The following is a 15353-nucleotide window of genomic DNA, read 5'->3' on the forward strand; positions in this document are numbered from 1 at the left end:
TTTTTAATTTGATGTAATCAAATTTATTCATTTTACATTTTGTGACTCTTTCTAAGACTTGCTTGGTTTTAAAATCTTTCCTGTCCCAAAGGTCTGACATGTATACTATTCTGTGTTCACCTAATTTACCTATAGTTTCCTTCTTTATGTTCAAGTCATTCACCCATTCTGAATTTATCTTGGTGTAGGGTGTGAGGTGGTGATCTAGACCTAATCTTGCCCACACTATCTTCCAATTTTCCCAGCAGTTTTTATGAAATAGTGGATTTTTGTCCCAAAAGCTATGGTCTTTGGGTTTGTCATAGACTTTCTTGCTGAGGTCATTTACACCAAGTCTATTCCAATGATCCTCCTTTCTGTCTCTTAGCCAGTATCAAATTGTTTTGAAGACCACTGCATTATAATATAGCTTGAGATCTGGGAATGCAAGGCCCCCTTCCTTTGTGTTTTTTTTCCCATTATTTCCCTGGATATCCTTGATCCTTTGTTCTTCCAAATGAATTTTGTTATGGTTTTTTTCTAATTCAGTAAAAATGTTTTTTGGAAGTTCAATGGTTATGGCACTAAATAGATAGATAAGTTTGGGTAGGATGGTCATTTTTATTATATTAACTCATCCTACCCATGAGCAGTTAATATTTTTCCAATTGCTCAAGTCTAGTTTTAGTTGTGTGGAGAGTGTTTTGTAGTTATGTTCATATAATTCCTATGTTTGTCTCAGCAGATAGATTCCTAAGTATTTTATATTGTCTAAAGTGATTTTGAATGGAATTTCTCTTTCTAATTCTTGTTGCTGAGATGTGTTGGAGATATCTAAAAATGCTGATGACTTATATGGGTTTATTTTGTATCCTGCAACTTTGCTAAAGTTGATGATTATTTCAATTAGCTTTTTGGTTGATTCTCTAGGATTCTTTAAGTAGACCATCATGTCATCCGCAAAGAGTGACAACTTGGTCTCCTTGTTGCCAATTGTAATACCTTAGATTTCTTTTTCTTCTCTAATTGCTACTGCTAGTGTTCCTAGTACAATGTTGAATAATAGAGGTGATAATGGGCATCCTTGTTTTACTCCTGATCTTATTGGGAATGCATCTAGTTTATCCCCATTGCAAATGATGTTTGCTGATGGTTTTAGATATATACTGTTTATTATTTTTAGGAAAGACTCTTCTATTCCTATGCTTTCTAGTGTTTTTAATAGGATTGGGTGTTGTATTTTATCAAAGGATTTTTCTGCATCTGTTGAGATAATCATGTGGTATTTTGTTGGATTGCTTGTTGATATGTTCAATTATGTGGATGGTTTTCCTAATATTGAACCATCCTTGCATTCCTGGTATAAATCCTACTTGATCATAGTGAATGACCCTCCTGATTACTTGCTGGAGTCTTTTTGCTAGTATCCTGTTTAAGATTTTTGCATCTATGTTCATTAGGGATATTGGTCTGTAGTTTTCTTTCTCTGCTTTTGAACTCCCCGGCTTTGGAATCAGTACCATATATGTGTCATAGAAGGAATTTGGTAGCACTCCCTCTTTGCTTATTATGTCAAATAGTTTGTACAGTTTTGGGATTAGCTGTTCTTTGAATGTTTGATAGAATTCACTTGTGAATCCACTTAGCCCTGGGGATTTTTTCTTAGGGAGTTCTTTGATGGCCTATTGGATTTCTATTTCTGATATGGGATTATTTAAGAATTCTATTTCTTCTTCTCTTAGTCTAGGCAATTTATATTTTTGTAAATATTTGTCCATATCATCTAGGTTGGCATATTTATTGCCATATAATTGGGCAAAGAATTTTTTTAATGATTGCCTTAATTTCCTCTTCATTGGAGGTAAGGTCCCCCTTTTCATCTATGATACTGTTAATTTGCTTTTCTTCTTTCTTTTTTAAATTAGATTGACCAGTACTTTGTATATTTTGTTTGTTTTTTCAAAGTACCAGCTTCTAGTCTTATTTATTAGTTATTTATTAGTTCAATAGTTCTATCACTTTTGATTTTATACATTTCTCCCTTAACTTTTAGGATCTCTAATTCGGTTTTCTTCTGGGGGCTTTAAATGTGTTTGCTTTCAAGTTTTTTGATTTGGATGTTCAATTCATTGATCAATGCCCTCCTTAATTTGTTAATATATGCACTCAGGGATAGGAATTTACCTCTGAGTACTGCCTTGGCTGCACCTCATAAGGTTTGAAAGGATGTCTCACTATTGCCATTTTCTTCAATGAAATTATTTATTGTTTCTATGATTTATTCTCTAACTAATCAATTTTGGAGTATCATATTATTTAATTTCCAATTAATTTTTAATTTGGCTCTCCATGTACCCTTACTGATCATTATTTTTATTGCCTTATGATCTGAAAAAGTTGTGTTTATTATTTCTGCTTTTCTGCATTTGAGTGCCATGTTTCTGTGACCTAGTACATGGTCAATCTTTGTGAATGTGCCATGTGGTGCTGTAAAGAAGGTGTATTCCTTTTTGTCCCTATTTATTTTTCTCCACATATCTCTTAACTCTAATATTTCATTCACATCTTTTACCTCTTTCTTATTTATTTTTCATTTGATTCATCTAAATTTGATAGTGGTTGGTTCAGGTCTCCCACTAATATAGTTTTGCCATCTATTTCCTCCTTCAATTCTCCTAGTTTCTCCATTAGAAATTTGGGTGCTATACCATTTGGTGCATATATGTTGATTAGTGATGTTTCCCTATTGTCTATGCACCCTTTTATCAGGATGTATTTACCTTCCCTATCCCTTTTAATCAGGCCTATTTTTACTTTGGCTCTGTCAGATATCATGATTGCAACTCTTGCCTTTTTTCTATCAGTTGAGGCCCAATAGATCTTACTCCATCCTTTAATTCTGACCTTGTGAGTATCTACTTGCCTCATGCTTGTTTCTTGAAGACAACATATGGTAGGGTTTTAGATTCTAATCCACACTGCTATTCGTCTACGTTTTATGGGTGAGTTCATCCCATTCATGTTCATAGTTATGATTGTCACTTGTGACTTCCCTGGCATTTTGATCTCCTCCCCTAATTCTGACCTTTCTTCTTTTGCTATAACCTTTTAAAATGGTGGTTTACTTTAAATCAGTCCCCCTAGTCCCCTCCCATGATATGCTTCCCTTTCTAGCCCTTCCCTTTTGTTCCCTTCCTTTTTTTTATTTAAATTTTATTTTTTTAGGGTCTGTTAATTGCCCTCCCCCCTCTCCTTCCCTCCCTTTTTGTACTCCTTCTCCCCTACCCCCCTTAATTTTTCCTTCACCCTTACCCTGTTGGATAAGATAGAATTCACGATCCCAATGGATCTAGATGCTCTTCCCTCTCAGATTTTATTTCACTGAGAGTAAGGTTTAAGTAGTACCAATTATCACTCTCTTCCTCTCCTTGTTATAAGGGAATTCTTCCCCCTTCCCATGTGTATCTTTGTGTGACAAGGATTATTCTATTTAATTTATTTCTATTTCTTCAAGTATATCTTTATACCATCAAGTCCCCCCAATCCCTTTTTCTTTCTTCCCCCCCTTTCTCCATATCATCTTTATGCCCCGATCTTTCCCTATGAGTGATTCTTCTAATCAATCTAATAATGCATACAATTTTTGAGAATTACATATAACATTTTCCCCACATATTAATATATATAATTTGATCTAAATGTAGACCTTATAAAAGAGAGTTTGAATAAAAGAAAAAAAAAACATTTCTCTCCTTTTCCCTTTTTTTTCATATTTACCTTTTTATGTTTCTCTTGTTCTTTGTGTTTGGATCAAACTTTCCACTGAGTTCAGGTCAAGTACTTGGAAATCTTCTATTTTGTTGAATGCCCATACTTTCCCCTGGAAGTATATAGTCAGTTTTGATGGATATCTGATTCTTGGTTGAAGACCCAACTCTCTTGCCTTTCTGAATATCATGTTCCAGGCCTTATGGTCGTTCAGTGTGGAAGTTGCCAAGTCTTGTGTGTTCCTGATTGGAGCTCCTTGGTATATGAATTGTTTCTTTCTGGCTTCTTGTAGAATTCTCTCCTTAGCTTGAAAGCTTTGGAATTTGGCAATTAGATTCCTGGGTGTTATCTTTTAGGAATTTAGTGTAGAGGGTGTTCGCTGAACTCTTTCAGTGTCTATTTTGTCCCTTTGTTCTAGAATCTCTGGGCAGTTTTCTTGGATGATATCTTGTATTATGATGTCAAGATTCCTGTTTATTTCTGGCCTTTCAGGTAGACGAATGATTTTCAGATTGTCTCTCCTTCCTCTGTTTTCCTGGTCTGTCACTTTGTCAGTGAGATATTTTATTTTTCTTCTAATTTGTTAATTTTTTGACTTTGCTTTATTAATTCTTGCTGTTTTGCAATGTCATCGTCTTCCAGTTGCCTAATTCTGGTCTTTAAAGACTGGTTTTTCCTTTCAGCTTACTCTTTCCTGCTTTTTGAAGCTTCCAGCTGTTTCTCCAATTGGGAGTTCTTGTCCCTCAGATTGTTAAATTCTTGTTGCATTATTTCCCATTTTTCCTGCCAGAAGGCTTCCATCTTTTTGATAACTTCCAATTTAAATTCTTCAAGAGCTTGTGGACAATTTCCATTTTGTTTGGAAGGCTTTGGGGCATTTATTTGGGTTTCTTCTTCTGCTATTTCCTCTGTATTCTGTATTTTTCCTCCATAAAAACTATCCAAAGTCAAACCCTTCTTCTTGCTTTTCTTGGTGTTTGGAAGTTGTTCCTGGGCACTGTTTGCCAACTCTATGGTTTTCCCTTCCCTTCCCAGTCAGGAATCAGAGTGAGGAGGGCTGGTTCTCTGTTTATCGATCTAATGACCAAGGCTTTTTGCCTCGGACCAACTCTCAACTCTCCACAGCTGGGCTATCTTCCCGGGGGAGCCCAAGGTCTGCCCTCCCCTGCCCACTGGCATTTTGGGTGTTACTGCTCTCAGGGGTGAGTCCTTGGTGGTCTTAGTCAAGTCCTGAGACCTATAGATGCCCCTTGCTCACTTCAGGGGTGCACTTCACACACTCATTGATTATGGTGCACTGGTTCTGAGCGCCCAAGGTCTGAGCTCCCCTTGTCTGCCTGCCAGGGTTTTGGGTGTTACTGCTCTCAGGGGTAGGTCCTTGGTGGTCTGAGTAGCTCTCCAGACCTGGAGCTGCCCATTGCTCACTCCTAGTGAACCCCTCCCTCATTTGTTGGTTCTGGAGTGCGCTGACTTTATCTCTGGCTCCATAGCTGTGGTGGGGGAGGGTAGGTCCCTCAGGTTTGGGTGGGAGCTTTTTTGTTTCCTTATAGTGTGGAAATGCCCATATCCCACATACCTTCAGTGCTGCTCCCTGCTGTAGATTCCCTCCATTCTTATGAGGATGGTTTTTTTGGGGTCTTTTGAGGTCATCTGTATTGCTGGGTCTGAGGAGGGGAAATGAGCCACGTCTGATCTGCTGCCATGCTTACCCAGAAGAGGGTTTGCTTATTTAGACAGCATACAGTTCATTATAAATGCTTTCTCCTTTCTTTATAATCACTACATCATATCTTTCCCCTGTGACTCAACAGGAATGAACCTCTACTGTTTGTTTCCTAATAGTATGACAATATAAATAAATAAAGATTTTCACCATTAAATGAAACTCCCATTTTGCTCAATTATAAAGGTTGTCCAATGCCTGGACAGAATTTCTTCTAATCTGTTCAAGACATAGAATAAGTGTTTTGCTTCTAGATAACAGATAACTTACTATAAGGTCATTCTAATATTCTTCTAGAAATAAAACTGATAGTATAATCAGAGTATAAATATTGCAATATGCCCATTGTAATATTGTCCCTAGGACTGAAAAATATAAAAAAACCAAGCATTCATGCTTTCCATGAATCAAGTATTCCCATATTTCAATTTTCAATTCAATTTTCAATTTCAATTTCAAGTTTCAATTGAGTTGCAATTTTTTTCTGTATTACTATAATGCTAATCTGAATTTGGTTCTGTCCTTCTAGAAGAGTGTCAATGTACATTAGTCATGACTTTTGACTGGTACCTTTAACTTAGAGGTTTTCCTCTAACAACCAGTACATTGTATATTACATAGATATAGATAAACATACACATATATTTGTAGATGTTTAATATCCACTTTGACCATAAACAAATAATTCCATGAATATAATTTCAGTTTGTAAGCCAAAAACCAACATATAGAATATGGTAAATTAAATTGATGATAATCATTTCAATAATGAGGGGAATGCAATTAAGAAGAAAAGAAACCTGAAGATCTTCAAAGAGGTACCTGATTAACTAGATTTCCAAGAAGCACATCAGTGGGGAACAAAGACAGAATGAAACAATTCTGTCAGGGTTGCTTAGAATTATGTTTTCAGTGATAACTGTGCTAAAACTACCACAAATGGATTAAACTCCCTCATTACCAAGTGTAACACATTGGAACAATAAAAAAATAGCTCTGTCAGGAAGCCTGTATTCGAATCCTTCTTCTAATAATTACAGCCTGGGTAACCTTGGAAAAATCACTTTTAACCAACTCAGGTCTCAGTTTAATCACCTACCGAACAAGGGGCTTGAACTAGATTGCTTTTGAAATTCTATCCAGCTCTGGATCACACTCTGTGGCATTGATCAAAGTTAGGAAGAATAGTTGAGTCATACCAAATATCATCCAAAAGAAAATTTTAGTTGAGGCAAAACAACTTTAATGACATCTAAAAATAATTTTTCACGATATTCCAATTTGAAAAAGGATTCCCAAAGAATGGAAATAATCACAGATTTTTTTTTCTTTTACTCCTCTCAGAAATTATTTATTCAACTTAAATACTATCTCATCTGTATAAAATATTTTAAATGGTCTATGAATGTAAGAGTATCATTGTGAAAACATGCAAAAGAAAGATGAAGGCTTTTGCATAATATTTCCTATAGCAAATCAATTTTAATGATAACAGGATTTATAGGTATGGAGAGTGCAAAAACTCCTTCAATGGCTTATGATATGTATATAAAAAGAAACTGACTTGGTATAACAAGTACAATATTAGAGCCAACGTCTAATATATACTGGATGCGTAACTAATCCTGAGTAAATCCCTTATTGTCTTAGTGCTACTGCCAACACTTTAAGATCATAAGATGTTAATCAGTTGAAGATCATCTTTGGAAAGAGAGAGTATCCTTGTCAGGAGTACTCTATGCCAATGAAATCATAGATGTGACTCATGTCAATAATATATATCTGGGGGGGGGGGTACCTGGGGAGCTCAGTGGATTGAGAGTCAGACCTAGAGACAGGAGGTTCAAGGTTTAAAACTGGAGTCAGACACTTCCCAGCTGTGTGACCCTGGGCAAGTCACTTCACCCCCATTGCCTACCCCTTTCCACTCTTCTGACTTGGAACAAATATACAGTATTGACTCCAAGATGGAAGGTAAGGGTTTAAAAAAATAATAATATATATCTGATATAAATAGTAGACAACTATATAGACTTCTCTCGCTCTGCCTCTCTTTCTCGCTCTCTGTCTTTCTCTACTCTCTGTCTCTCCCCCATTTTGGTCTATAGTTATTAGTTATAGAATATAAAAGTTATAGCTTCTAGGAAGAAATATAGGTGGCTTCACATTTTTTTAAAAGAACCTAATTTCTTCTTATTTTGAATCTTTACAAAACAGAATAAGTGAAGTCAAGTGGAGATCAATAAATAAGAAAAATGAAATCAAAGAACAAATTCAGGGTAAATTAAACAAAAAATAAAACAAAGAATTGATTAGAGACAAAGTTAAGATGTATAATATTAACTATTATCTCAGTAAAAAAGAAATTAACAAAAATTAAATTCATAAGAGAGAAAAAATTTCTAGGAGGCTAAAGATCAAGCAATACTCTGAAAACAAAGAAAACTTCCCAATGTGGAAAAATTCTAACTACAATTTACCAAGAAATGTATTTTCAAAATTATAGAATTATAAAAACAAATATGTTAAGGTCAGAGGGAAAAAAAGAAGGAAGGAAGGAAAAGAGGGGAAAGAAGAAGCTAAAAAGTAACAATCTCACTTATCTTTCAAGGGATCTGGAATTATTTTTATGCATTTCTAGGAGACATTCTAATATAAGACAGCTTGGAAATGGGTGTTTTGTTTTCAATGAATCCATTTTTTGGCAATCAACAATAGAAAACAATTAGATGCTATACAGCTTTCAGTTAATTGTGAAATGTTAAAGACCTAGTATATTGTTGACTCTTATTTCTAAAATTCCATAGGTCTTTAAATTTAATTTATATAAGGCTTCTCAATAAATGAAACAAATAAGTTCTACATTAACTTTAAATACATAAAAGATATATTTTCAAACAAAATGTAAAAAGCAATGACATGAGAAAACAAAACATTCTAAACTACATAGAAACTGAAAAACAGTCTCTTAAAAACTGATTTCTTTTTTTTTAAACCTTCTGCCTTAGAATCAGTAGTTTGGTTTTAAGGCAGAAGAGTGGCAAGGGCTAGGCAATGGAGATTAAATTGCTTGTCCAGGGTCACAGAGCTAGGAAGTATCTGAGGCCAGATTTGAACCTTGAATCTCCTTTCTCTAGGCTTGGCTCTCAATCCACTGAGCTGTGCAGTTGCCCCCCTACACTGATTTCTTTTTTGAAAATAAATCAGAAAAAAATTTACATGATACCTGACAGTCATAACCATAATATGTTTCAAATTGTATGCGACACAAGTAATGCTATTGCTTGATACAAATTAATATCATTGTTACTATTAACAATATTGATGGTGATGAGTCAAAAATAAAATAGATTTATATCTATCAATACTAGAAAAAGAATAAAGCAATAATCTAAAGGAAAGCTGAAAAGAAGAGATTATAAAATTATAAATAGAACTATGCAGAAAATAAAATTACAATTGAATTGATAGATAAAATTAAGGACTCTTTTTAAAAGGGAAGATAAAACAAACAAATCTTGAATGACAACTAAAGGAAGAAAATATGGTGGTATATTACTGCAAGAATCAATGTAGGTGATGAATAAAGAAAAGAATGGAAAGAGTGATTTGAACCCTATGCAGAATGAAGTAAGCAAAATAAAGAAAACAACATACTGTACATAGAAACTACAATAATGTAAATGAAGATAATAACACACACAATTGAAATCAAAAGTAATTGTAAGAAAGCAATGAAGATAAATTGGTACTTGAATAGATATATATGAGAAGAGACCCCTTAATCTACCACTTGTGGAGGTAGGAAATCCATAAGCACTACATATTGCATATTTTCAGATATTTTCTTTTTTTTTTACTGTTACAATTTATTCATTTCATTTTTAAAGATATTTTATTTTTCCAATTATACATAATATCAATTTTTCACATATGTTTTCTGAAATTATAAGATCCAAATTGTTTTTCTCCTTTCCTTTCATCCTCCTTCTCTGAATGGTAAGGAATTTGATCTGGATTATACATGTATTATCATACAAAACTTATTAATATATTTGTCATTGCTGTAAGAGAATATCAGATAAAACTTCAAAATGAAAGTGCAATATAATGTGAAAAATAGTATGTGCAAATCCTACTCTAACATTTCTTTCTCTGGAGGTGGTTGGCATTCTTTATCATAAATCCTTCCAAATTATCTTGGATCATTATATTGCTGAGAGTAGCTAAGTCTTTTTTTTTAAAAAAACATTATTTTATTTGGTCATTTCCAAACACCATTCATGGGAAACAAAGATCATTTTCTTTTCCTCCCCCACCCTTCCAACCACCTCTCCCATAGCCAACGCATGATTACATTGGGTATCACATGTGTTCTTGATTCGAACCCATTTCCGTGTTTTAGGTATTTGCATTAGTGTTCATTTAGAGTCTCTCCTCAGTCATATCCCCTCAACCCATGTAGTCAAGCAGTTGCCTTTCCTCTTTGTTTTTACTCCCACAGTTTGTCCTCTGCTTGTGGATAGTGTTTTTTATATCCTTGCAGATTGTTCAGGGACATTGCATTGACACTAATGGAGAAGTCCATTACCTTTGATTGTACCACAGTGTATCAGTCTCTGTGTATAATGATTTCCTGGTTCTGCTCCTTTCGCTCTGCATCACTTCCTGGAGGTTGTTCCAGTCTCCATGGAATTCCTCCACTTTATTATTCCTTTTAGCACAATAGTATTCCATCACCAACATATACCACAATTTGTTCAGCCATTCTCCAATTGAAGGGCATCCCCTCATTTTCCAATTTTTGGCCACCACAAAGAGTGCAGCTATGAATATTCTTGTACAAGTCTTTTTCCTTATAACCTCTTTGGGGTAAAAACCCAGCAGTGCTATGGCTGGATCAAAGGGCAGACAGTCTTTTATTGCCATTTGGGCATAGTTCCAAATTGCCCTCCAGAATGGTTGGATCAATTCACAATTCCACCAGCAATGAATTAGTGTCCCTACTTTGCCGCATCCCCTCCAGCATTCATTACTTTCCTTTGCTATCATGTTAGCCAATCTGCTAGGTGTGAGGTGATACCTCAGAGTTGTTTTGATTTGCATCTCTCTTATTATAAGCGATGTGAACACTTTTCTATGTGCTTATTAATAGTTTTGATTTCTTTTGCTGAGAACTGCCTGTTCATGTCCCTTGCCCATTTATCAATTGGAGAATGGCTGGATTTTTTGTACAATTGATTTAGCTCTTTATAAACTTGAGTAATCAGACTTTTGTCAGAGGTTTTTATGAAGATTGCTTCCCAATTTGCTGCTTTCCTTCTGATTTTAGTTACATTGGTTTTGTTTGTACAAAAACTTTTTAATTTGATGTATTCCAAATTATTTATTTTGCATTTTGTGACTCTTTCTAAGTCTTGCTTGGTTCTAAAATCTTTCCCTTCCCAAAGGTCTGACATGTATGCTATTCTGTGTTCGCCTAATTTTCTTATAGTTTCCTTCTTTATGTTCAAGTCATTCACCCATTTTGAATTTATCTTGGTGTAGGGTGTGAGGAGTTGATCTAAACCTAATCTTTCCCACACTGTCAGATATTTTCAATGTATCAGTTGTGCTGATTGGTTTTTTCCTCTCTAAAAAAATACTACATAGCATTCTGGTAAGGGGTAGGGGAAGGAAATATATATGATACTACAATAATAAATATATCAATAAAACATTTTAAAAGAATAATGTAAATCAACAAAATTAAAAATGTCAGTTGACATCATAAAATATAAATAAAGTGTTAAAGAATAGTGTTAGAAAATTGTTATATGCATATATAGTCCAATAAAAAATTACGGAAAGGGGCAGCTGGGTAGCTCAGTGGAATGAGAGCCAGGACTAGAGACAGGTGGTTCAAATCTGGCCCCAGACACTTCCCAGCTATGTGACCCTGGGCAAGTCACTTGACCCCCATTGCCTAGCCCTTACCACTCTTCTGCCTTGGAGCCAATACAGAGTATTGATTCCAAGACGGAAGGTGAGGGTTTAAAAAAAATTAAGGAATTGACAGGCAATAAATTAATATTAATAGAAATGTAAATGATTCAACTTGACAAAATAGTAATTAGTAATTTAAATGGATGGTGGGGTGCATGAGGTATTTAGGGAGGGGTAGTATCTCTGGTAATGGAGGGCTTTTCGTGCCCTCCTAGGGTAGCTCTCCAGCCTCTGACCCCCACCTGACACCCAGCTCTCACTTGTGGCTCCCAGTAGCTGTTAGCATGTGGCAGCGGCTACACCCCGGGCAACGGCTTCGACAGGCCGGCTAAACCTTGTGAGGGTAGCCATCGGGTCATCGACCCCTGGTGAACCAGGGCTTTGGTCATCCAGCATGTGAAGACTGCTTCGGCGGAACAGGCAGAAGAAACCAATAAGAAGGTTCAAAGGCTGAGAGGGCGATGCAGCAAGGCACTGTGGAGTGCTTAGGGAGTGTTGGAGCACAAAGGACAACACAGCCATCCAATGCAGCTGAGGAAGTCTCCAGGTGTAACGACTTTTCATACCACTGGACCCAGGCTTCTAACACCGAGAGAGTGGAACTGTCTCTGTGCATCGACTTTTCCACTTAAATCTCCTTCACTCACAAGTATCTTTGTGCACATTCATTTATCCTAACCCCGTCCACCCTCTTCAAGACCTGCGGCTATGGTGGAGTGGCGACGCAACAGGTGGAGGTGACCACTGGCAGTTGTAGTCACGATCCTGCACGTAGGCGGCCCACATACCAGTGGTCGCTCGGCCCTGTAGGGCAGCAGGGACATTCGGCAGCATCCTGGGCGACTGAGCAGCCCTCTCTAGGACAGCACTGCTCACCCTAACTAAGGGAGGGGACTAGAAAAGGTGTCCCAAACATTGCCTGCCCTACAAACACCCAGTCAGCACACCGTGACTGGTGGGTCATCCCTTTAAGCAGTCAAAATCAAAAGAAACAAAATACAAAGAAACTCCTACTAAGAACATGGAACATCAGAACATTACTTGATAGAGAGAATACCCCAAGACCTGAGAGAAGAACAGCTCTAATCAGTAAAGAACTGGTGCGATATAACATCGACATTGCAGCATTAACTGAAACACGCTTACCAGAAGAGGGATCACTCAGTGAACCCACCACTGGATACACCTTCTTCTGGAAGGGTAGAGCCTCAAATGAAGACAGAATCCACGGTGTTGGCCTGGCTATCAAGACCAGTTTGCTCAAACAGCTGCCAGACTAGCCAGTGGGCATCAGCGAGAGGCTCATGAAGATCCGTTTGCCTCTCAGCAAAGATCAGTATGCCATAATCATCAGCACATATGCACCTACACTGACCAGCACAGAGGAGACCATCGAGCAGTTCTACTCTGACCTGAGTGCCTTCCTGCACTCAGTGCCCACCAATGACAAGCTGATACTATTGGGAGACTTCAACGCTCGTGTTGGCCAGGACCACGAAAAATGGAAAGGAGTGCTCAGCAAACACGGCGTGGACAAAATGAACAACAATGGCCTACTGCTACTCAGCAAATGCTCAGAGTTTGAAATCACCATCACGAACACTGTGTTCAGAATGGCGAACAAATATAGAACAACATGGATGCACCCACGATCAAAACAGTGGCATCTCATTAACTACATCATTGTACACCGGCGAGACATCCAGGATTTACAGATCACCAAAGCCATGAGAGGAGCTGAATGCTGGACAGACCACCGATTGGTTAGAGCAACTCTTCAAATGCACATTGCGCCTTGCCATCCAAAACACACCTAGACAGTTCGCGCATTTTACAATGTGAGTCGTCTTAGAGATCCATCTTATTTGCAAACATTCCAGTCCTGCCTGGACGACAAGCTGTCTGCCAAAGGACCACTCACTGGAAGCTCAACCGAGAAATGGAACCAGTTCAGAGATGTAGTGAAGGAAACATCAAAGGCAGTTCTAGGCCCCAAACAATGCAACTACCAGGACTGGTTTTACGAGAACAACACTGCTATTGAAAACCTATTGAGCAAAAAGAACAAAGCCTTTATGGAGTGGCAAAATAACCCAAACTCGGCTCCTAAAAGGACAGATCCAAGCCATGGCACAGTGTGAGATCAGGAAGATGCAAGACCGATGGTGGGAAAAAAAGGCAGAAGAAATCCAGCGCTTTGCTGATACGAAAAACTACAAGCAATTTTTCAGTGCCTTCAAGACTGTCTATGGGCCATTAAAACCCACCACCACTCACTTGCTATCCTCTGACGGTGACAATCTCATAAAAGATAAAAAAGGCATCAGCAACAGGTGGAAAGAACACTTCAGTCAGCTTCTCAACTGACCCTCTTCAGTCGACCAAAGTGCCCTTGACCAGATCCCCCAAAACCGCACCATTGAACAATGCGACATCCCTCCTTCAATAGAGGAAGTCCAAAAAGCCATTAAACAAATGAGTGCAGGCAAGGCACCCGGTAAAGATGGGATCCCAACCGAGGTGTACAAGGCCTTAAATGGAAAGTCACTCCAGGCATTCCACATAGTGTTGACCAGCATATGGAAAGAGGAAGACATGCCCCCAGAACTCAGAGATGCCTCCATCATAGCCCTATACAAGAACAAAGTCTCACGAATAGCCTGTGACAACTACAGAGGCATCTCACTACTCTCCACTGCTGGAAAGATCCTCGCCCGTGTTATACTCAACAGACTCCTGTCATCTGTTTCAGAGCAGAACCTGCCTGAATCACAATGTGGCTTCTGACCAGATTGTAGCACCACAGACATGGTCTTCACGGTGAGGTAAATGCAAGAAAAATGCCTTGAGCAGAACCTGAGTCTCTACATTGTCTTCATAGACCTGACAAAGGCGTTCCACACAGTGAACAGAGAAGCATTGTGGGTGATCCTCAGCAAGCTCGGTTGCCCAGCAAAATTCGTCAAACTGATCCAGCTCTTTCATGTCGACATGACAGGGGAAGTCCTATCTGGTGGAGAGACGTCTGATCGCTTCAACATCTCCAATGGCATGAAACAAGGCTGTGTCCTCGCTCCCGTACTATTCAACCTATCCTTCACCCAAGTATTACGACATGCTGTGATGGATCTAGACCTGGGCGTCTACATCAAATACCGACTGGATGGCTCACTATTTGACCTTTGCCGCCTGACTGCAAAAACAAAGACAACAGAGAGACTCATCCTGGAAGCTCTCTTTGCAGATGACTGTGCTCTCATGGCCCACCAAGAAAGTCATCTCCAAACCATTGTGGACAGGTTCTCCACCGCAACAAAACTGTTTGGCCTGACTATCAGCCTCAGCAAAACAGAGGTGCTGTTCCAACCCGCACCAGGGAGGCCAACTAACCAGCCGTGCATTACAATCGATGGCACGGAGCTTTCTAACGTCAACACTTTCAAGTACCTGGGCAGCACCATCGCCAACGATGGGTCCCTAGTCCACGAGATTAATGCCAGGATCCAAAAGGCCAGCCAGGCACTTGGGCGGCTGCACTGCAAAGTCCTCCAACACAGAGGTGTAAGCACTGCAACGAAGCTCAAAGTGTATAATGCAGTGGTCCTCTGATCGCTCCTGTATGGTAGTGAGACATGGAACCTGTACCAGAAGCACATGAAACAGCTGGAGCAATTCCACCAATGCTCCCTCTGGTCAATCATGAGGATCCAATGGCAGGACCGAATCACCAACCAGGAAGTCCTCGACAGAGCCAACTCCACCAGCATCGAAGTCATGGTCCTCAAAACCCAGCTACGATGGTCTGGACACGTCATCCGCATGGACCCACAGCGAATACCAAGACAGGTACTCTATGGTGAACTGTCAGCTGGACTCAGGAAACAAGGTCGACCAAAGA

The sequence above is a fragment of the Monodelphis domestica genome, chromosome 2, assembly GCF_027887165.1.
Source record: "Monodelphis domestica isolate mMonDom1 chromosome 2, mMonDom1.pri, whole genome shotgun sequence".
In the NCBI taxonomy this organism is placed as follows: Eukaryota; Metazoa; Chordata; class Mammalia; order Didelphimorphia; family Didelphidae; genus Monodelphis; species Monodelphis domestica.